The sequence below is a fragment of the Sarcophilus harrisii genome, chromosome 2, assembly GCF_902635505.1.
Source record: "Sarcophilus harrisii chromosome 2, mSarHar1.11, whole genome shotgun sequence".
Classification (NCBI taxonomy): Eukaryota; Metazoa; Chordata; class Mammalia; order Dasyuromorphia; family Dasyuridae; genus Sarcophilus; species Sarcophilus harrisii.
Window position 1 is genome coordinate 25,305,694 of NC_045427.1, and position 23,847 is coordinate 25,329,540.

Sequence of the window (23,847 nt, forward strand, 5' to 3'; positions counted from 1 at the left end):
GATAATAAACTGAGAACAACTAAAGGGAACAATAGAGGAAATGCTGTCCTCCAGTAGAAAAGGTTGCAAGAGTTGTAATACTTGTCTTCCCAGAAAGAACTATATTTCAATTAAAGCAAGGAGATAGGATTGATTTTGAAAAAAAATCAGGACTTTGGAGGCAACATCTTTGAGAATAAAATATATTTTCCAAAGACAAAATTGCATCATTAAGAAGGACAGTTTATGATTGGAATGGACTAATTCCATTGGGTTAGTGATCAATCAGAAAATGAACAACTAGGTCACACTTCTCTCTTAGTGCTGTAGACACTTGTGAGACTTTTTTTTCTGATTAAAACTATCCTGATCTCCTAAGAAACCTCCATTATCTCATTCCCCATCCCCATTTCAATGCAAGCTCCCAATCTCTTCTCTTTGCCATTTCTTTTCTGATCATACTCCTAAGAGAGCAGCTTTATAGGTGACATGAGGTAAATTTTTCCCCCAACATACCCATTCCTCCACTCAGTTCATGGCAGTTTTGATAGGTTCCCAGAAGCTAGACTTTTTTTTTTGCTTTACTGTGGTGAGTGAGCTCTATTCCTTATTGCTTTTTATCTGGGGTAGAAAAGAATGAGTTCTGCAAGATGAACGGACACAGAAGGCTTAGATTGTTCAAGGTTACTATTCTATTATCCTTTTCTCCAAGACCATTCCTTTGTAGCTTCCCTAATATTGATGCAACCACTGTTATCTTTCTAGTCACTTACATTGTCATAGCCTTTGTTTTATCTTTGATTCATTATTTTCTTCCATCTCAGAATCCAATCAGTTGAAAAAACTACAATTTCTTATTCCATAACTCTCCCATCAGTCCTCATCTCTCTACTCACATCTCAACCTCTATAGTTCAGGCCCTCATCACTTTTTCTCTTATTCTTGTAGTGGACTCTTTTCCACAAGGTTTTCTTCTAATATATCTTCCAAAGAGTTCCTAAAGTCATTCTTTTTTCATATTTCTAAAGCACAGGTTTAATCCTGTCATTCCCGAACGCTATAATTTCCCCAAACCCCTCTCAAATTTAGGAACAACTGCTATTTTATTTAATAATCTTACATTTCTATTTTTATCTAAGTTATATAATGCACCTAAATATTAGTTTACTAGTATATGCATGCCATTTGAAAAGAAGTATGTAGTCACCTATACAGGAAACATGACAAATTACTATTATGACTGTAACTACTCTGATCACTACTTACTACAGGAGGCACATCAATGGTAAAAACTACTGGTCTTCAAAATTGGATGAGCATAGGCTAGAATGTATCTGAGAAGGAAAAAAAAAAGTAGTTTTTAAAAGAGATGAAGATAGAAGAGGAAATAATCTGTTGCAGAAAACATATATAGAAAATATATAACTCAAAGTAGTGAGGTAGGAGACAGCAGAACTGAAGAAATAAGAAATTTGAAGAGGAAATTTGCCCTACATCTTCAAAAATAGAAATTTGTTTAGATAAGGATTAGTAATGAACCTAACCCTATATGCACATTTGCCCCCTGGTGGTAGCAGCAGAACATTTAATTATATTAAATTACACACAATTATTATATACATATTATTAAGCAATCACTTTCTCAAGTTCTGTGTTGCCAAAAATAAGGAAAACAATCCCTTTCCAGCAAAAGAAGTCTTTGGGCTGAATCAAAAAGCTGGCAAACTGTTCTTTCTAAAGCACAGGTGCAATGTGGAACTCCCTCTTCCCAATAGCTACTCCAATAGCTCCCTATTGTCTCCTAAACCCAATATGAAATCCTATTTGTATTTTTAGACTCTTCCTAACCTGACCCCTTTCTACTTTACCAGTCTTCTTATACCTTACTTCCGTCTATATAATCCCTGATGAAGAGACACAGCCTTCCTTCTTTTGAGAGAAAAATAAATTCCATCATTCTAGGCATTATAATTTTCTGTCCCTCATGTCTAGAATACTCTCTCTTTTCATTTCGATCTCTCAGCTTCTCTGGCTTTTTTCATAATCCAACTAAAATTATATCTTCTCCAAGATTTTGTTTCCTAATCTTTATTATTACCAATATATTACATTTGTGATTGTATTTACCTTATATTGTATATTGTGTTTAGCATTCACCACAATTTATATCTAATGACATAGTTTTGTTTTGTTTTTGTTTTTCATGTTTTTCTCCCATTAGATTGCAAGTTCCTTGAAAGAAGGTTCAACAGGCAGTTCAACCAAGCAATAATGGAGGTTAAGATAGAGAAAAGAACCAGATAAATGCATCTGTTGCTCATCTGCCTAGAAATGATAATTGAAAGCATGACAGTTGATGGTATTACCAAATGAAATAGTACAAAATGAGCACTGAAGTAATTGTGGGATAGAGACTTTGGGGATACCTATGGTTAGTGGGGTTGTATGTACCTAGTATTGATTTCTCAGATGTGTATATCACATTTTATGTTGTTCTCTTAATTTCATCTTGGTTTATATGGAATCTTGCTCTCCTTTATTTTTTCCATTGTGGTTATGACATCCTGGTAGATTTAGGATATCCATGTGCTTGTCAGAAACCTATATAAAAGTTCCTGATTCTCCATTTCAATTATGTTTGTGGGGCTATGGGTGTAGGGAAAAAGGGACTAATGGAAGGACTATATAAAAATTTATCAGGATGGAGTTGAAAGTTTATGATTATGATAATCACAATAAAAAGGTGGTATGGTACCACACAGAGGAAGTCATCCTATTTATTTTACAGGGGTGTTTTGAGTATAAAATAGCACCAATAAATTATTGACTGTACTGAAAAAGTGAACCGCTATAGATTATTCTTTTTGTATTAGTTTTACCCTATTTTAAGTTTTTTTTTGAAACTGGTCTTTAATTTAGGGGATAAAAACTGATCTTATGATTGCAATGGTTATATGGAACACTCAGGTGGCAAAACACCCTTTTAAAATACTAGTCAGCACTTTACAATTTCTAAGTCATAAAGACTCTCCTTAAATATCAATTGCTAAATTAATTACTGAGTATCAGTCAGTATGATTCAAAGGTATGGCATGAAACCATACTTTCCTGGCTTTCTGGCCATCACCCTATACATTAAGCCATATTGCCTCTTCTTTTGCAAGGACTAAAATAAGAACATAAGTTTGGGAGTAGGAAAGCTGAGAAGGAAGACAAATGTTAACACTATCCTTAAAAGTTGTTGTTATTGTTGTTGTTTTCATTAATCTTTTCTTGATATACTTCCTGACATTGAACCATCACTTAGACAAACAGTTCAGTAAAATTGATTAACAAACTCTGGTGACATGTGTCCCATTCTTTTTATCTGTACTTTTACCTAACCATCCTGATCCAAGGAGAGAAAAACTTTGAGATATTCTGTTGCCATGTATCAATTTTATTTTAATTGACCTCAGCTATTTTAATATTTTCATTTATATCATTATGGTATCTGAATATTGATCTAGAAGTCATTTTTCTTCAATGTATCACTGTACACGTGCCTTCCAGTGTTTCAGGGATAAGATATTCAGCTGTGATTTCCTTGGAAGAGTGAACTCCCAGGTGAGAAAATTTCCTCCCCCAGTGCAGGTAATCATTTCTCATATTCACCATATAGAATCATACCATCATATTCCATGGCCTTCATATAACAGTCTCTTCCTTCATTCCCTAATCATTATGTACTTCCTTTGTTTCTAGATTTTTTGTTTCCACCAAAATTCCTGTTATAAATATTGTGCTATACATGGAACTGCGCCAGGGGTTTGGGTGAACTCCCAGAGATATTGCTGATCTTGAGTCTGGGCAAATGTTTCACTTCTCTTTAGCTCAGTGAAAACTGGTAGTTTACATATTTGTTGGCTGGAACTATAAAAAAATTTAGGGTGGAAATGTTGGAACAGAAGGGGATAGAAGACAGATCTTTCCCTGAATTCCCACTCCTCCCCATTCATACCTTGAAATCTTAATCTGATGAATGTGGAAGGATAATTATATTTTTAATATCTTCTTTATCTTTCATTCTTCTTCATTTTTTAATTGGGTTGTAATTTTTTAATTGGATTTTCTGGTTCATGAGTGCTTCTGCATTAAGGGAAAAAAAGAAGCAACTTTAAACAGGTGAACTTAGTCAAATTTAGTATTATCTACAATGTGATCTTGCTTTTAATCGTTGAAATCTTTGAGCATACTGGATCACTGAGTATATTTTGTCATGCAAATCTTTGGATAACAATTAAGTAGTTGTTGGGTCACCAGTAAAAATGAAACAGTATATTGATTTGTCTCTTATGATCTAATTTTTTTCAGATAGTTGAAATAATTCATAGCTCCACCAATAGGATATAGATGTGACTGTCTTTTTATAGCTCTTCCAAAGTTGATTGTTTCAATTTTACAATTATGAGTTTATGTATATTCCTGTGTGTATATTCATGTATACACACATGTATGTTTGTTTTGAGACCTCAAATGTAGAATATATATTTTTTGCTCCAGAGCTTTCAACTGAAGTTCTTCAAATTACATATATATATATATATATATATATATATATATATATATGTCTGTATGCATGTCTGCACACATACATGATCACTAAGCCAGTAGGTGACAGAAGAAGGATTAGAACCATGGTCTCCCTCATGCCAAGTCCTTTCCTCTATCAACTATACCATATTATTTCTCTAAGCAATAGGAAGCATAAAGAACCAAAGGTCAATTGGTTAACTTGATTCACTTTATTGTTTTGATTTCTTAAGAGGAGACATCATTTTCCGTTTTCTGGCAAGACCCACAAAGAAATAGGATAATGTTATTCAATTTTGTTGTCAACATTATCATGGACATTTCTAGTAACAAACAACAACCTTATCTCACAGTTGACAAGCAGGCATGTCTATTCCTTGCTTCTGAAAAAGAAAAGAAAAGAAAGAGGAAGAAAAGTTGAAAAATGCTGTTGTGTTTCTGAAGTCTTACCTTCTCAATCTAGTTGGCAGTTCCTCTTAGATCACAAACTATAAGAGCTAGACTGGACCTTAATGGACATTTAGTCCAACCTATGAACAAATGTAAGCCCAACTATAAAACAACTGAGAAGTAGATGCCTGACTTCAGCATGAACAGCTTCCAGGAAAGGGAATCCATCTTTTCTGCAGATGGATTCTTCCAATTTTGGACAGCTTAAATTGTTAACTAATTATTTTATTTGGAATCTTTCTGAAGAATTATATAAGCCTGTGTATTACAACTCTTTCTTAGTCTACTATCTTTTTATTAGACACATTAAAAGAAAAGACCTTATGTCATCTAAATTTTGAATTTGCCTCACTCCCCTACATAGTGACATGGGTTCATCATATATATTCTTTGCCCAACTTGTCCTTTATAGAAGTGAAAGAAAAAAATAATTAAAAATGTGTCCAAGATTGGGAATCAGATAGCTGAGACTGAAGTCTTCATGGGTGAGATGATTATTTCATTAAAATCAATCAACTAGGGGAAAGTTAGGTAGCACAGTGGATAGACAACTAGCTCTGATGTCAAGAGGACCTGAGTTCAAATCTGACCTCAGACACTTAACACTTCTTAACTGTGTGACCCTGGGCAAGTCATTTAACCCCAACTGCCTCATCAAAAAAAAAAAAAAAAAAAATCAAACCATAAGAATTCCTCAAGCACTGACTATGTGCCCAACACTGTGCTAAGGCTGAAAATATGAGGAAAAGTAAAACCACAAATGATCAAAATAGATAACAGAGTTTAACACAATGTACTGTATTTACTAACTATAGATTTAATTGAATTAAACAAAATTACAAATAAGAAAATAATACTGGGATTTGAATGTTTGCTGGACCTGGAGTCCTGAAATCTTATTTTAAATATGCTCTCAGACACTTAACTATCTGTATATCACTGGACAAATCACTTAACCTCTGTTTACCTTAATTTTTTCAACTATAAGTTGCGGTTAATAATAGCACCTGCCTCTCAGAATTAAGTAGTTCAAATGAGTTGACAAAGTACATTGGAAACTTGAGGTACCATATAAATGCTAGGTATTGTAAAATACAGTAATATTTCTGCATTGTTATAAAACTTTCAAATAACTTACTTTATGTGAGATACTATGTTAGATATTGAAGATAATAATATGAGTGAAAAATTAACTTTATTTGGAAACATTGGATCAGAGCACTCAACATTTATGTTTCTTGGTATAGAGAATGTACATGCAAACATTTAATAAGTTCTTGGTTTGGAATACTCTCCTATGTGTCTGCATAGGGATTGAAAAATTTGGAAACATGGGCCCTTTCTTGATAGAGTGTCTTACCTATTCAAATAGAAACAAATTCATCATCATTGTCATCAATAATAATATTAGGAATAATAATTGTAATATTCATATACAGTTTGTTTTATAAAATAAATTATATTATCTCAGTTGGTCTTCAAGCAACCCTATGAGATAGAATCTGTTTTTGTTTTTCTTTTAAATCTCCATTTTACAGATGAAGAAATTAAAGTACATACTGGTTAAATGATTTCTAGTTGGTTATAAAGCTGGTGAAGATCCAAGACAGCATTTGAACATTCACCACTCTATCCTTAGCACTATCTAATTGTCTCAAAAGGGAAACAATAAAAACGAGCATCTGCTGAGTAGAGAGAGAAGGTATAGGTTGCATAACATAGCATAAAATACATTTTTGTTATTTATTGTCCTTCATATGGAAAAAGAATCATAACTATGCTCAGGTCAAGCTACAGTGTTACTGACTGTGGTTAATCAGGCCAATATGATTTTAGAAGATTAGAAGACTTGATGATGTGTTCAGGCACAAATTGTCCAAATGAATATTAGAAGTGGAGATGTATCTAAATGTGAACATTTCATGTTTCCTTTGAGCTACTGCAATCCTGCTTTGTCCATAAAGTGTATGTGTGTGTATATATATATATATATATATATATATATATATATATATATATATGAAAGCAGGCACACCATGCTGAATAATCCTTTCCCAGTATTTCCCATGCAGCACAATCAATTCCAAAACTCTTCAGCAAAGCTTGGAGAATGTCCTTGTATCTCTTATTCTGACCTTTTTGTGACAGCTTGCCTTGTGGGAGTTCTCCATAAAATATCCTTTTACTTAAACACATATTTGGCTTGCAGCAATGTGGTCAGCCCATTCAAATTGTGTTCTTTGCAGCAGAGCTTGAATACCTTGGCAATTCAGTTTAAGCAAGGATTTCAGTGTCCAGTACCTTATCTTGCTAGATGATCCACAGAATCTCCCATTAAATGGGGAAAAAAATCACTTTCCTGGTGCAGTGCTGGAGGGGACATGAAGTAAACTAGTTAATCTAAGAAACCTTCAAGAAGGGAGTTTTGATTTGAGCCTTAGATCAAGAAATGGTGAATTATGATATAAAATAGAAAGGATCTGCCTATCGTAGTCATAATATATTTTACCTAAATATTGGCAAGGAAAGCATTACTACTCAGTGCAGATATCTATTGAATAGGATGAAATAAATAATTCCAACAATATTGCTGTGTATTATCCTGAGACTATTTTAGTGGTTTAAAACAAAACCAGGAAAACAAATTTGAAGGAGTGTAATTAAGAATAGCTCTAAAGAAATGGAATTTTATTCCCTTGTTCCAATTAAAAAACAAAGTATGCTTAAAGTCATTCGGCATACAATTGTGTTTCTGTATGTATATGTGTGTATATATATATGTGTAGATATCATATACACATATATGTATACAAATGTGTATGTAAAAACATATATTGATATCTATACACTACATTTTGTGGGGTGTTCTCTCTTCATTTTAGTTGACATATTTAACTTGTTGAATCTACCCAGGTGCAAAAAGCTAATGTATAATGAAGTCCAATTATACTTGGGACAGTTTTTGAAAACCTTGCTAATTATTAAGAGGCCAACTGCAAAGGAACATATTTTGAACCTTAGCCAAGAACTTGAAATTGAAATACAATTTAAAAGAAAAGTAAGAAAAACTAAACTGAACAAAATACCAGACTCTATTGCAGAATAAATCTGGTTTCTCTCCTTAAATTTTTAATGAAGTTAATTTGTACAAAATACAAATCAGCTCCTAAAAGAGACTTTAAAATGAAAATTCCAAGAAATATTGTAGCTAATTTCTAGAATTAAAGGATAAAAGAAAAATTACTGCAAGGGACCAGAAAGAATATATATATATATATATATATATATATTAAGGACCCCCACAATCAGGATCTCCAGGACTAGCAGCTTTAAATGGCCTGGAATATGATATTTCAAAGGGCAAAGGAAGTTGGACTGGAGCCAAAAATCAACTATTCAGAAAAATCAAGCATTATCTTTTGGGGAAAAAATAGACATTAAATGGAATAAGAGATTGTCAATTATATTTGATGAAAAAATCACAGGTCAACAAAAATTTGATCTTCAAATATAGAATTCAAGAGAAGCATAAAAAGTAAAAAGAAAAACAAAACTTTATGTTTTTAAAAATTTAAATTATTTACATCCCTACATGGGAATATGTTATGTTTAACTCTTGAGAATTGTATCTTTGATAAGGGTATTCTTAGAAGATGTGGGTATAATATAACTTTATTTTGATATAAAACAAAAGTTCAGGTGGAAAAGAGAATTTACTGGAATAAAAGGAAAGGAGAAATAAAATGGGTTAATTTATATTGCATGAAGAAGTAAAAATAGACCTATATAACTGAGGGAAAGAAGGGAGGGGTATAAGCATTGTATGAATTTTAGTCTCATCAGATTCAGTTCAAAGAGAGAATATTAAACATATTTAGTTTAATATAGAAATTTGTCTCATCCAATAGGGAAGTAGGAGGAAAAAGGGGAAAGGGGGAAGGATTATAAAAAGTGAGGGCAGACTAAGGAATGTGATGATCAGAAGCAAAATACTGGTGAGGAGGGGAAAGAGGAAAGGAAAGGGAAAAGTAAGATAATGTGATGGTTATGGAGAGTCTGTAATTTTACCTGTGAATGTGAATGGGATGGGCTTTCCTATATGGAAATGCATAACAGGCTGAATTAAAAGCCCAAATATTGCAATACAATGCGTTGAAGAAGAATTTACAAGAAACACATTTAAAGTAAAGTGATGAATATAGATAGACAAGAGAAAAATCTGTTATGCTTCAGATGAGGTAAATAAAGCAGGGCTAGCAATCCTGATCTCAGATCAAACAAAAGCAAAACCAGATCTATTTAAAAGAGATATGAAAGGAAACTATATTTTGCTAAAGGTTACCACAGATAATGAAGAAATGTCAATACAAAACCTATATGTTCCAAATTATAGCATACAAAGTCCTAAAGGAGAAGTTAAGGGAACTGCAGAAAGAAATAGACAGCAGAATTATACTGGTGAAGAATCTCAAGATCACTATATCAGAACTAGATAAATAAAACCATAAAATGATCAAGAAAGAAGTTAAAGAGCTAAATAGAATTTTAGGAAAGTTAGGTACAATAGATCTTTGGAAAAAACTGAATAGGGACCAAAAGGAATATAATATTTTTTTTCTCAGTGGTACATGGAATCCACACAAAAACTGACCATGTTTCAGGCCATAAAATCCTCACAATCAAATGCAGAAAGGCAGGAATAGTAAATGCATCTTTTTCAGATCACGATGCAACAAAAATTACAAAGGGCAGGGAAAATAGACCTAAAATTAATTGGAAAGTATATAATCTAATACTCAAAAATGACTGGATGAAACAACAAGCTATAGAAACAATAATTTCAATTGTGAGAATGATGATGAGACAATATACCAAAATTCACGGAATGCCACCAAATCAGTTCTCAGGGAAATTTTTCTATTTCTAGATGCTTTCTTGATTAGAATAGAGAAAAAGAAGATCAGTGAATTGGACATGCAACTTAAATTTGGAAAAAATAATTTAATAAAATAAACTGAAAATTCTGAAAAAGTAGATTAATAAAAATAAGAAAATTGTTTGAACTAACAAACAAAACTAAGAGTTAGTTTTATGAAAAAAAATAGATACACTTTACTTAATATAATTAGAAAAAGGAAAGAAGAAAACCAAATTGTTTGTATCAAAAATGAAAAGGGGGGAACTTCTCATCAATGAAGAGTAAAATAGAGGAATAATGAGGACCTATTTTCCTAATATAACACCAATAAATCTGATAATCTAAGTGGAATAGATGCATACTTACAAAAATATAGGTTACTCAGATTAACCAATAAGGAAACAAATCATTTTAATAGTCCTATTTTAGAAAAAGAAATTGAGATAAATGGTCAAAGGATATGATCAGGCAATTTTCAGATGAAGAAATTGAAACCATTTCTAATTATATGAAAAGGTATTCTAAATCACTATTGATCAGAGAAATGCAAATTGAGACAACTCTGAGATACCACTACACACCTCTCAGATTGGTTAAAATGACATGAAAAGAATTTGGGAATGTGGGAAAATGGGGACACTAATATATAGTTGATAGAATTGTGACTGGATCTAGCCATTTTGGAGAGCAATTTGGAACTGTGCTCAAACGATTATCAAACTGTGCATACCCTTTGATCCAGTAGTGTTTCTACTGGATTATAAACCAAAGAGATCTGAAAGGAGGGAAAAGGACTCCCATGTGCAAAAATGTTTGTGGAAGCCTTTTTTTTTTATTGTGGCAAGAAACTAGAAACTGTGTAGATGATTATCATTTGGAGAATGGCTGAATAAGCTATGGTATATGAATGTTATGAAATATTATTGTTTTACCAGAAACAATCAGCAGGATGATTTTAGAGAAGCCTGGAGAGAGTTACATGAACTGATGCTAAATGAAATGAGCAGAACCAGGAGTTCATTGTACACGGCAACAATAACATTATATGATGATCAATTCTGATGGATGTGACTCTTGTCAACAATGAGATGATTAAGGCCAGTTACAATAATCTTGTGATGATGAAAACACTCTAAACCCAGAGAGAGGTCTGTGTGAACTGAGTATGGATCACAACATAGCATTTTTAGCATTTTTACTTCTTTTGCTGTTATTTGCTTGAATTTTATTTTCTTTCTCATTTTTTTTCTTTTTGATCTGATTCTTGTACAGCAAGATAATTGTATAAATATGCATGCCTATACTGGATTTACATACATTTTACCATGTTTAGCATACATTGGATTACATGCTATCTAAGAGAAGGGGTAGGGAGAAAGGGGAAATTGGGATACAAGATTTTGCAAGCGTCAATGGTAAAAAAAAAATATTCTTGCATATGTTTTGAAAATAAAAAAGCTTCAATAAAAAAAGAAGAAATTCAACAAGCCATTAATCAACTACTTAAGATAGTCTCCAGGACCAGATACATTTACAATTAATTTTACCAAACATTAAAGAAAAAATGATTCCCATTGTATGCAAGTTGTTTGGAGAAATGGACAAAGAAGGAGTCTTACCAAATTCCCTTTATGACACAGATATTCTATTGATACTTAAACCAAGTATGGTCAAAAGAGAAACAGTAAATTCTAGACAAATTTCCCTAATGAATATTGAGGCAAAAATCTTAAATAAAATATTAGCAAAGATATTATAGCAAGTTACCACCAGGATAAGTATGACCACCATGAGCAAGTAAGATTTATAACAGGAATGTAGGGTTAGTTTAAGATTAGGAAAACTATTAGTATAATAGACTATATCAATTAACAAACTAACAAAAATCATATGATTATATCAATAGATGGAGAAAAAGCTTGCTGTCAAGAAACTTACATGCAATATTGATTAAACTTCTCTAGGTAACCAAATTTTGCCAAAATTTTCCACAAACCTCAAGACTAATAGTATTTAAAACCTTGGTGAAATCAACAAACATTATGTATAAATCTCTTTTCTGCTTCTAACATTTATCATGGAGTTGTTGAGCTTCAAATACCACTCCAACAGTCCCTTAGCCCTTTCTGAAGCCAGACTGGTTGGTGGGTAGATGGCCAGCTTCAAGGTGAAGGATCAGCTGATTAAAGAGAATTCATTAGTGTATTAAGACTCTAACAAGAATTTTGCTGATAATGTTAAGACAAAGAGACTCCTCCCATACAAAAACACACCATGATCTTAAGAAGACACCCTATTTCCCTTTCCTTTACAGAGACAGACAATGGAGGCATCCTCCCCCAAATAAAGAAAATATTTACTCAACAACAAATAGTTATTTGGATATACAATTGAAAATACTGCCTATGTGCTCCGAGACTTAATTTAGGACTCTTTCATAAAAATATATATGCATTCATATATGTATATTAAGTATGGATACGCAAATACATGTATATATACACACACATGGCTTTACACCATAAGTACCTAAATATAAGCACCTATATAACATATGCATATTAGTTATAGATGTGCGTATTTTGGTTTCAAAGGAAAGGGTATTTACTCTATTATTATATAGTAATAATCGCTTACATTTACATATACTAATTATGTTTATATAGTACTTCCCTCAAAGCAAACATGTGTGGAAGATAGTTCATTATTATCCCCACTTTACATATGAGATAGCTTATGTTCTGAGGAGAGTTAAGTGAAACATTTATGTGTCTGACAAAGACGACTAACCCAAGTCTTTAAAAATCAATGAACAAGTAAGTGTTGAAGTTATATGATGAGACTGGGAAAAATTTTAGACCTCACAAGGTTCTGAAAGAAGTTCTTACTGTTTTATTCACCTTAGTAAAGCTATAGACTCTTTGGATATCACCTCACTTTATTAAAATACAGGAAAAAAAAGAGTAACTTCTAATTTAAATGACTGGTTTCTTCAAATCTGATATATTCTAAGCTCTGGGGAATATAAGCCAAATTTTGATTAGGAAACATAAAGGAAATGAGAAAAACTAATTATCGGAATATTTTAAAGATACATGTCATCTATATCATCTACTTAATGGTTCTACTTAAAATAACTCCACAAAAATTTTAGGACTAAACCTTTGATTTCATAAGTTTAGGGAAGTCTTGATGAAGAATTTCCTTCACCAATGCAAACCTGTACCTTTTCAGAAATTTCAAATGTGAGAGAGAAGCTTGGGATACTTAGAGATTAAATAACTTCCTCAAAATTTTACAGCCAATATGTGCTAAAGAGAACCTCATTGCAAAGATGCTCTCCTTTCAAAATAATTTTTCTACTATCACACGAAACTGATAAAATAAAAATTAATTTTAAATAAAGCTTATTTATGTAAAATTTTTCTGACAAAAAGTAATTCCACTCTTAGTAGGCTTTTGTCAAATTAGGCCCCTTTTCCTTTTCCTTCCATCAAAAAAATAAAATAAAATAAACAGCAAGAGAACAACAACAATCACAAAAATTGCTCTGAAGAGAATAGAGGGGAAGAAGAGAGAAAATTAATATTTTAAAAGTTTGAAGAAAATTATTACAATGTATAAATGCATGTGTATAAGAAAGCTTCTTAAACTAATAACTGTGACTCCATATGGGCTCTCATAACTGAATGTGGGGGTCACAATATTATGATTTATCATCAGTAAATGTTTGAGTTGTGTATCTATTTTATATACCTATATTCCTAGAGTCACATAAAAACTTCTTGAGTAAAAAGATTCCTGAATGGGAAAAAATTAATAAATTCTCTCTCTCAATTCTCTCTCTCTCTCTCCATATATGTATATATACATATATATATACATATATTTGCATATAAATGCATACGTGTAATACAATACATGTAAGTTATAATATTTACTTTCTTCTTCCCTTCCCTTTCTTTCCTTTCTTCTCTTTCTCCTTTCCTCCCTTCCTTCCTTCCTTCCTTCCTTCCTTCCTTCCTTCCTTCTTTCTTTCCTTCCTTCCTTCCCCTCCCTCCCTCCCTTCCATCCTTCTTTCCTTTTTTCCTCTCTCTTCCTTCCTTTATTTCCTTCCTTCCTTCCTTCTTTTCCCATTTTATTTTTCATCTATCCATATCAAAAGTGCAAGGATTCTTCATGGAGCTCATTTGCTCTATAATCTAGGCATAAATTTTTCATTGATGAATTTATGATCTCTTCTACTTTACCTTAAAAGCACCACCCTAGAATCACACCAAATTAATACAAAATTTCGTGTGGACACCACATCAGCTTAACCACCTATAGTTCAGAACTCAAAAGCCCAAGAACTCTGACAGCCTCCCTAGCAGCAGAGATTCCTGACAAATACTACCCTGCTTATCTTATTTTATTTTCCAAAGTCAAGTACAGAAAGGTTAGGAACACTCAATACTTTATTCTATCCAGTCTTACATGTTCTCCACTGTCTAGGGGTCATCAAGTCAAGTTGTTTTTAGAAGGGAGGAGGAAATACCAGAATTTTAAGTTACAAAGGGAGTTTAAAAGGCTTATTCATTCCCTACTCCATCTATATTTATAATAAAAGAGCCTATTTAGGAAGGAAGAGAGTTATCTCTGGCATTGTGGTTGGAGAAAAGGTCCTGGGAGCAAGAAGTCTTTATTTTAAGGCCCATTTCATCATATTGTATCATGGTAATTGGACAAGTCACAGCATTTCAGTGCCCCAAGATCCTCACTAATAGGTTCTGTTTCAAATTAAGTGCTGCTCCACATTGGGCCAAGAAGAGCTTCGATGGAAGCTCAGAAATCGATGAAATGATAGCTATAAGTCAAAAAAAAAAATTCTAGCTGGAAGGTAGGGTGTGTGTGTGTGTGTGTGTGTGTGTGTGTTTGCATACACATGTGTGAGCACAGGTACATCACATTCTTTCTGATTCTGATTCATTATTGTCTTTAGATTCAGAGGATAAAAATTCAAATCCCATCTGGGACATTCATTACTTATATTATTTGAGGCAAATGACTTTAGGTTGCTAGATTTGCTTCCCTCATCTATAAAATGAAGGTTTCCCATGCTGGCCTGGGGAAGAGGTGGGTGAGTCTGGGCTGCCTTCCTGCTTGGATCCCAGCCACCATGGGGAGCTCAGTCCCAGGAGGAGGGGCTTGGGGGAGCAAGATGAGGAGGGCTAGGAGAAAGATTGCTCCATGCTCTTTCCCCACCTCACCACAAGTGGGAACCCCTAGGAAACATGGAGCACAGCCTATGTGTTCTAAGAAGACATCTTTGAAATCCAGAACACCTGCAACTCACCTGTCCAGCTTCAACATGCGTAACCACTACCTCATGGTACTCTACTACAAGGCTAACCATGCTTTCCAGAAGATGGACACCAAGAAGAAGGAGGAACAGTTGAAGTTGCTGAAGGAGAAATTCTGCCCCCCCCATCAAGTGATGGGTTCTGACTGTTGGGAGTTCATCTCCCTCTGTAGCCCTCATAGTCTGGATGGCTCAGGAAACTGGCTTTTGACTCCTCCATTCCCATGCCTGTCTCTGCACAGTCTTTCCCAAAATTGTTCTTTGTTCCTTGGGTGCAGAAGGAGGGTTCTCAAATAAAGGCATGAGCATGGTTCTGGGGCAGTCTCTTCTGTCAGTCTCTGCCTGTGATCCCATCCCCCATGCCCTGTCCTGAGCACAAGCCTGGGAGCCAGGACCCAGCCTCTGACTCTGTGAGCCTCACTAGGAGTTTGCTCCTCTGTAAAATGGGGAAATACAATATTGCTGATTTTTGCCCTCCTCCCTGCCCCTGGACTCATGTGAATATCAGTCCCTAAATGCATGTAGCCTGCGTGCAGCCCTCCATGTAGTCTGGGTCCTTCATTATCTTCCCATTCCCCCATTACCTTCCCATTCCCATCCCCATCCTCCCATATCCCCCTGGCTAGCAGGCCAATAAATGCTGCTTAGTGGATGGAGGATTGGCTCTGTGAGGGCTGCACCTCCCAGCAGTGGGCTGCCTATGCCCCCAGTTCATGTATGATGGGATCCTCCAAAGAGACCCTTACCAGTGCCTTTCAACAGTAGGAGGCAGGATTCTTAGGATAGGGGTCCCCTTAACTGAGGCCATGGAGGGAAGACCTCATTGTCCATTCCAGGGGCCAAGAGATGCCCATTTCAAGGGAGCTCAGTCTCCAGCTGAGCACCAGGCTCCAAGTTTGTAAGAGTCAGCAGATATCCTGGTACTCACCAGCATTATCCAGGCTTGCAAAGGACAGCAAGTAAGGAATCATGTTTTAGGCTCCAAGAATAATTAAAGAAAACCCAAAGGGGAAAATGTAGCAACCTGGGTGCAAAAGGGTGGGAGGGAAGCCTTGACATAACTGAAATGCTAGGGCTGTTCCACCATGTCCTGAGCAAAGAGTTTCCCATCCAGAATGGTGTTTCTTTGACTGTTGCCCACCAGTGCTATGAACTACTGAGTTCAGTGTTTCTTTCAACCGTGACCATCGGATCTGATCCCTTTCCTCCCAGAAAAGACTTGGTAGATGGCAGCATATATATATATATATATATATATATATATATTATCCCCAGCAGTTAATACTTCACCTGACAGTGTAGGTGTTTGACAAATCCTCTAGAAATGAAGCCCCCCAAATAAATAATTAATCAATTGATTAATTAATTAAAAAGAACATGCTGAACTAAATGTCCTGATGAAGCCCCCTAGGGATGAGGATGTATGCGTCTCTGCTACACTTATCAATCCTGTGTAACAGCTGTAGGAGGGGAGCAGAGACTTTTGCGTAGTAGAATTGGAAGCTAGACATTTAGCAAGATATAGTCAGTGTCTCATTTGCCAATATATTAGATTTTTAAAATTTTACAATAGTGTCTCCTCAGAAATTGTCGGTAAAGGTCTTGATTGCAAGGGGGCTTGTGGACGCAGAGTGGGCTCATGTCTAGCTGTGACTGTGGATGCACAATTTAGCGCTTGTGTTTAAAGGCAGGGACCAGCTGCTGTGATGAGATCTTAAATACAGTAGCCTATTGAGAAACAAGACCCATCAATCACTTTCTTGTTCAGTAGAATGCCTGTAGGCCCAGGTTTTCTTAGACGAATTTCTGAGCTTGGAGGCCACTGGAAGCAAGTTTTGTTCAATATGAGGAAGTGCCATTTTTCATCTTAAAGTGTCCTGCATTTACAATATGTATCAAGCAGTATGTGTGTGTTCATATTCATGTGCATAATATGCACATATTAACACACACAAACATCATACATGCATATTGCTGTCACACAAGTGTACATGTATGCACATAAGCGCTTAGATTTGCTTATAGCTATGACATTCATGTTGTATATGTGTAGAAATGTAAACATACATATACATGTGTGTACATATATGTATGCATATGTGTATATGTATGCACGTGTTCATATGTATATATTGTGTGTGTATGTGTGCATGTATAAATATGTATATGTATATATGTGTATATATAGATATGTATATGTATGCATATATGTGTATATATGTGTGTATATGTAGATATGTATATGTATGTATATATGTGTGTGTATATACATATATATATACAAACACACACACACACATATATATATATATATATATATATATATATATATATATATATTTAGAACAGAACATATATATATTCTGTTCATTCCTTTCACTCATGGCCAATTCCAATTAGTATTTTCTTGGTGAATATACTGGGGTGAGGTTAACTAGATGATATAGTGGATAAAATAGTGTCCCCAGAGTCAAGAGGACCTGAATTCAAATCCAGTCTCAGACATTTAACACTTATTAGCTGTGAACCTGGCCAAATCACTTAGCCCCAATTGCCAGATAACTTTACAAATGAGGAAACTGAGGTAAATAGGATAAGTGACTTGCAAGTAAGTGTCTGAGGCCACATTTGAACTCAAGTCTTTCTGACATCTGCCCTGGCACTGTACCACCTAGCACACACACACGCACACACATCTCTAGACAGATATCTATATTAGACATAGATACATACATACAGTATGCATATGGATGTATATACACAAATATACATATTATATATATAATATATATTATATACATTACATATAAATGTAAAAATCTATCAATAGACAAATGGATGGATACATAGATAGAAATATATAGACATGTGTGTATGTGCCAGAGTTATAGTAAATAAACAAAAGGAGTTCTGCGATGAAGAGAGCAGCAAAAAACTATCTCTAGAGGGTTAAATATTGCAGGCTGAGTATATAGCAGTGCCACAGAGAGAAAATGCAAAGTCAGAAGGGAGAGTGAATGATGCTTTTACAAAGTGGATTGCTTTGGCTTCACTACACTGGCCTTAATTGATGGGAAGTTAGATATGCTTCCTTGTTGGTTTTCTTGCAATTACAAAGACTTTCCAGCTTATCTCTTTTGGGGTTTTTGTGGCAAACATATCAGACTATGAAGATGTGTCGCTAGTGCACTGAATCTCTACCCTTCATTGGCCACAACAGATTAATCATCTCTACTTTCCCACTAACTGGACATTAGAGTTTAATTTTTCTTTAATTTGATACAGTTCTCCTTGAATAACAGTGACCATCACTTTATCTCCTAGCTGGTAGTACAGTAGGTGGCAAGCTGACATGATGTCAGGGAGCCTTGACTACAAAGCTAGTGGTTTTTAGCTCTCTGACCCTGGGCAAGTAAATTAACTTCATTTGTTTCAGTTTCCTCAATTATAAAATAGGGATAATAATAGCAATTAATTATCTGGGTTGTTGTGAAAATCAGATAAGACAATATCTGTAAAGTGCTTAGAACAATGACAATTCAATTCAGCAGATAACTTTAAACTAAAGCTAGATATTCTCCAGAGAGTGTGTTAAATTCTGGTGATACACATAGGAAAAAGTAAGACCATCCCTGCTGTTATGGAGCTTACAATCTAATAGGGGAAGAGGAAACACAAAAGGAAACTAGAAACTGAGGAGGGGCACCAGGAGGTACTGGGTATCTTGTTCAAAACAGTTCAAACTAAGAAATTCAGATTGAAGAGGAGTGAGAGCAAAAGAAATAAATTCCTTTGGAAAGAGCTTAGTGGAGCGCTCTCCAGTTCTCGAATCAAAGAATAGAGAAGGTTGAAGGTGTTACAGGACAGTGAATATTAGAGACTGAATTTAAAGACCATGATAAGGATTTTGTTTTAGCACATCTAGATTTTTAGATATATGTAAATGCTTATTTCTTTCTTGTTTCTAATTATCCTCCATACCTGTAATACATTTCTTCAGTATATTTACTTAAATAATTTCTCTTCCTTCAAAATACGACTCAAACATTACCTTCTATTTTTGTCTGTTTTGATTTTCAAGCTGCTAATGCCTTTCCTGAAGATTTCATATTTTTTTGTTTGTGGCAGCCCTTTTTGTAGTGGCAAGAAACTGGAAACTGGGCAAATTGGTATATGAATGTTATGGAATATTATTGTTCTATAAGAAACGATAAGCAGGATGATTTTAGAGAGGCCTGAAGAGACTTACATGAATTGATGTTAAGTGAAATGAGTAGAACCAGGTGATCCATTGTACACGACAAGAAGATTATAAAATCATCAATTCTGATAGATGAAGCTCTTCTCAATAATGAGGTGATTGAGGCCAGTTCCAAAGATCTTGTGATGAAGAGAGCCAACTACTGTGAGAGAGGGACTGTAGGAAATAAGTATGGAACACAACATAGCATTTTCACTCTTTTTTGTTTGCTTGCATTTTATTTTCCTTCTCATTTTTTCTCCTTTTAATTTGGCTTTTCTTGTGCAAGAGGATTGTATAAATATCTATACAAATATTTTACCTTGTTTAACATATATTATATTACTTGCCATCTAGGGGAGGCAGTAGATGGAAGAGGGGAAAATCTGGAACACAAGGATTTGAAAGGATCAATGTTGAAAAATTATCCATGCATATATTTTGAAAATAAAAAAGCTTTAATAAAAGGGAAAATTTAAAAAAAAAGATTGTATATTTTAAAAATATTTATTGTCTTTGTATTTATATATTCACTTTTACTTCAAAAGAATATTGCATCTGTGGGAGCAGAGATAATTTGGTTATATATATATTTCTAGCCTTCACCCTTTACCCCCAGTATAGGACAAGGCTTGACATAAAGTTGGTGATTACTAAATGCTCGTTCACTGATTGATTACTCTTCTGATTATTCATGGAATAATAGATTCAGAACTAGAACGAAACTGAAATTCCATTAAGACCAACCCTCTTACTTTACAAATGAAGGAACTAAGGCACAAGAAGATTAAATGCCTGTCAATTTCACACAGGTAGTAAGTGTTCAAGTAAGTGGATCCAATTGTATCTTCAGTCTATAAACCCACAGAATCTTCAGAGATGGAAGAAATCCTTGTGTCAACTTACTCCAATCTGAAAGACAACACAATTCATTTCATTGCCACAAATTCTTTTCAAATGTCACTGTGCTTAGAACAACAGAAATGAAGGCAATTGTAAAAGAATTCCTCATCTCAGGGAGTTCATATTCTCCAGGGAGGGGTACAACATGCACATAGACTGAAGAGGAGACAGAGCTCTGGATAGCCATCAGGGAAGACTTTCAGCATAAGTTTTGCATTTAATTTATCAACAGCATTTGAAAAATGGCATCTAAGTCAAGTAAATGGTGAGGTGGCTATAGTGTCAGTTCTGGAATCAGGAAAACATCTTCTTAAATTCAAATGTAGGATCAAACACTTCATACTTGTGTCACCCTGGGTGAATCACTGTTTGTATCAGTTTCCTCATTTGTAAAATAATCTGGAGAAGAAAATGATGAACCAAGTATTTTTTTTAACCAAGAAAACCCCAAATGAGGTCATGAAGAATTGAATATGATTGAAATGACTGTTCATTAAATATGTACTCTACATAAGCAACTCTTCTAATTTTTGAAGTTATAAATGTACAAAAAATGCCATGAGCTTATATTCCAAGGAAGAATACATTTTAAATAACTACAGCATAAATATGAAATTAATAAATACAAATTAGTTAATTATAAAATGGTTTGGGAAGGGAGGATTTTAACAGTTGAGAAGAGATCAACAAGAATACCTTCTTCTATGTTCTATTCACCAGTTGCTACAAAGACAAAAATGAAATGTTCCCTGAGCTCAAGTAATTGCCATTCTAATAGAGTGAGATGACATCAAACATAATAGGGCATAGGTTTCAAATTCCAGATGTGGGACTTTGGAAAAATCCCAATGTTTCTTACTTTCTTTTTCTCCTTTTGAAAATTTAAAGGATAAACAGAATTCTTCCCAAGGATCCCACCAAAATTAAAACCAATAAACTTTCACTCATTTACAATTTTGATGAGGTTCCCTTACTGAAAAATGTCTATATGTAGACATTTCTGCTCAACATATATACATTTTCATAGTATCGATTTAGAGCCAGAAGGATTATCTAATGCATTTCTCATTTTATGATTGGGGTAATTGAATCCTAGAAAGATTGTGACTTGCTCAAGGTAATACAAATTAAAATTTGGAGCCCAGACTCCAATGTGGATTCTCTGACTCAAAATCTATCACATTCCACACAACTTCCTTTCATTACAAAGAACATATATTTTTTTTCTTTTTTATTGACACCAGGATTTCAAATGATCCAGGCAGAATTTAAAAAAGGAGTTGTGGTTTAGCATTGATACTTTTACAAAGGTGAAGGTTAAATATTTGCAATTCCATGTCAAATTGGATCTAGTCAAACTACTTAATGCTTCACAATATTGAGTTCAGAAAATGCCTGAGATAGCTTCTTCTTATTCTTGGAAGAGAACAGAGTTTCTATTTATTCAGTAATAAAGAAGATCTATATTTGTCAAGTCCAGAGGCCTAGATCTTAAAGGGAATACATATTTAATGCCAATGTTTAATGAAGGCTTCAATCCTCTGTGGAACTTTATTATATGTTGGTTTAATTGGAATTTGAGTTGATCTTTTGCACCTTCAGTGTAAATTTGGAAGCTATCTGGAAGAATAACAGTGATGGCATTATTTCCAGATATGCCTCAGAATTTAGTGATTGAAACATTAACTCCTTCAGTGTCAATTTGCCAATATGAAGCTTTCATTATAAATTCAGGACTCACCTATTTAGGACATACCAAAATAATGGGAATTCCAGAAATTAACCTGAATGTTTCTCACATTTTAAAGAGGGCAGAATCTTTAAATGTCAGAGGAGATTTATATTAGTCTTTTTGAAGAATTTTGTAACAATAAGGGTTGTTTTTGATTGTTGCTTTAGTGGAAGAAGTTTCTCAGCTGGGAAAGATCTCTATCATAAAAGGTCATCCAATCCAAACTTCCTCTTTTATCAAAGGAGAAAATGAGTTGAAGAGAGATTGAATTGTTTTCCCAGTATCACAGAGACAGAGCTGGGAAATGAATCCAAGTAATCAAATTTCAAGACTAGTGCTCTTTGGATGATACCATATCAACACAGAAGCAATTGATCAAAGTTATGGAATCAAGAGAATTAAACAAAGGACTCCCCTATGTGACCTCTCCAGGAGTATGGCTATTTCTGGGAGTGGGATGGGTCTATTTGGTTCTAATAATAATAGTTCTGTTTGTAGAGTTCTTAGGCTTAAAAATTCTTTTTCATGACAAATGAGGGAGAAAGTATAAATGGTATTCATTTATTTTCAAGCGCTGAAGAAGCACCTGCTCTGTAATAGGATTTAGAAGATTGACCCACGTCACCTAGCTTCCATGTGATGGACACAAACCTTTTTCTCTCACTTTCCTGATTCTCAACCAGCTCTCTCTATTTATGCCATGATGAGATAAGTCTCTAAGACTATGGCATATAAGTAGTTGCTAATCTGCATGAATATATCTACTGGCAGTTTTATAAAGCAACAGGTTTAGATCTCTCCAAAATGCCTCCCTCAAACATGTTTTAAGGAAGTAAAAATACAAATACAAAGTCAATCCCATACTCTGAGGGAATTTACATTTCAGTACTCTGATATTTCATTTGACAGATAAACAAACTGAGGCTCATAGTTTGGGCAAAATTGCACTGTTTATTTATTCTGTAAATTGCTGGCATAAAGATTTCATTCCTACTGGTAATTTATGAGTTCAGATTGGCTTCTCATATCATTAGAAGACATATCTACTAAGTGTTTTGTTTGCTTTATAAAACTGAAACTAGCTGTACAAAGACAAAGGCAGTTCCACACCCTAAGAGTGTTTATATTTTACTATTCTATTATTGCATTTTACAGATGAAGACACTGAGGATCCTAGATCTGGTTTGTATGAAGATATATGGCATGAACTGAAAATTCTGGAATCAGTCTTTACTCAGGATTTAAATAATATTTTAAGATCCTGGGTTAAAAAATATCACAGTTATTGAATTCTAATACCAAGTCATGGAAGGAAACCACTTCCAAATGCTCCCTCCATGTGTTCCCTTCTTTCAATAGATAGTCATTGTAAAATATATATAAATGCTCCTTATACCCTCTCTATTTTCCATCTCTGAGAGGACTATAAAGTTATCTACCACATATTAGTATCTGTAGTCTACTAGCTGTATGATCCTAGGCAAGTCACTTAGTCCTCTTTCAGTTACTTCATCTAAAAGATGAGCTAGAGAAGGACATGGCAAACACTCAGTTATCTTTGTCAGTATCTCTCTTTATTCTGGCAAGAAACTGGAAAGTGAGCAGATGCCCATCAGTTAGAGAATAGCTGAATAAGTTATAGTATATTAATGTTATGGAGTATTATTTTTTTGATAAGAAATGATCAACAGGATGATTTCAGAGAGGCCTGG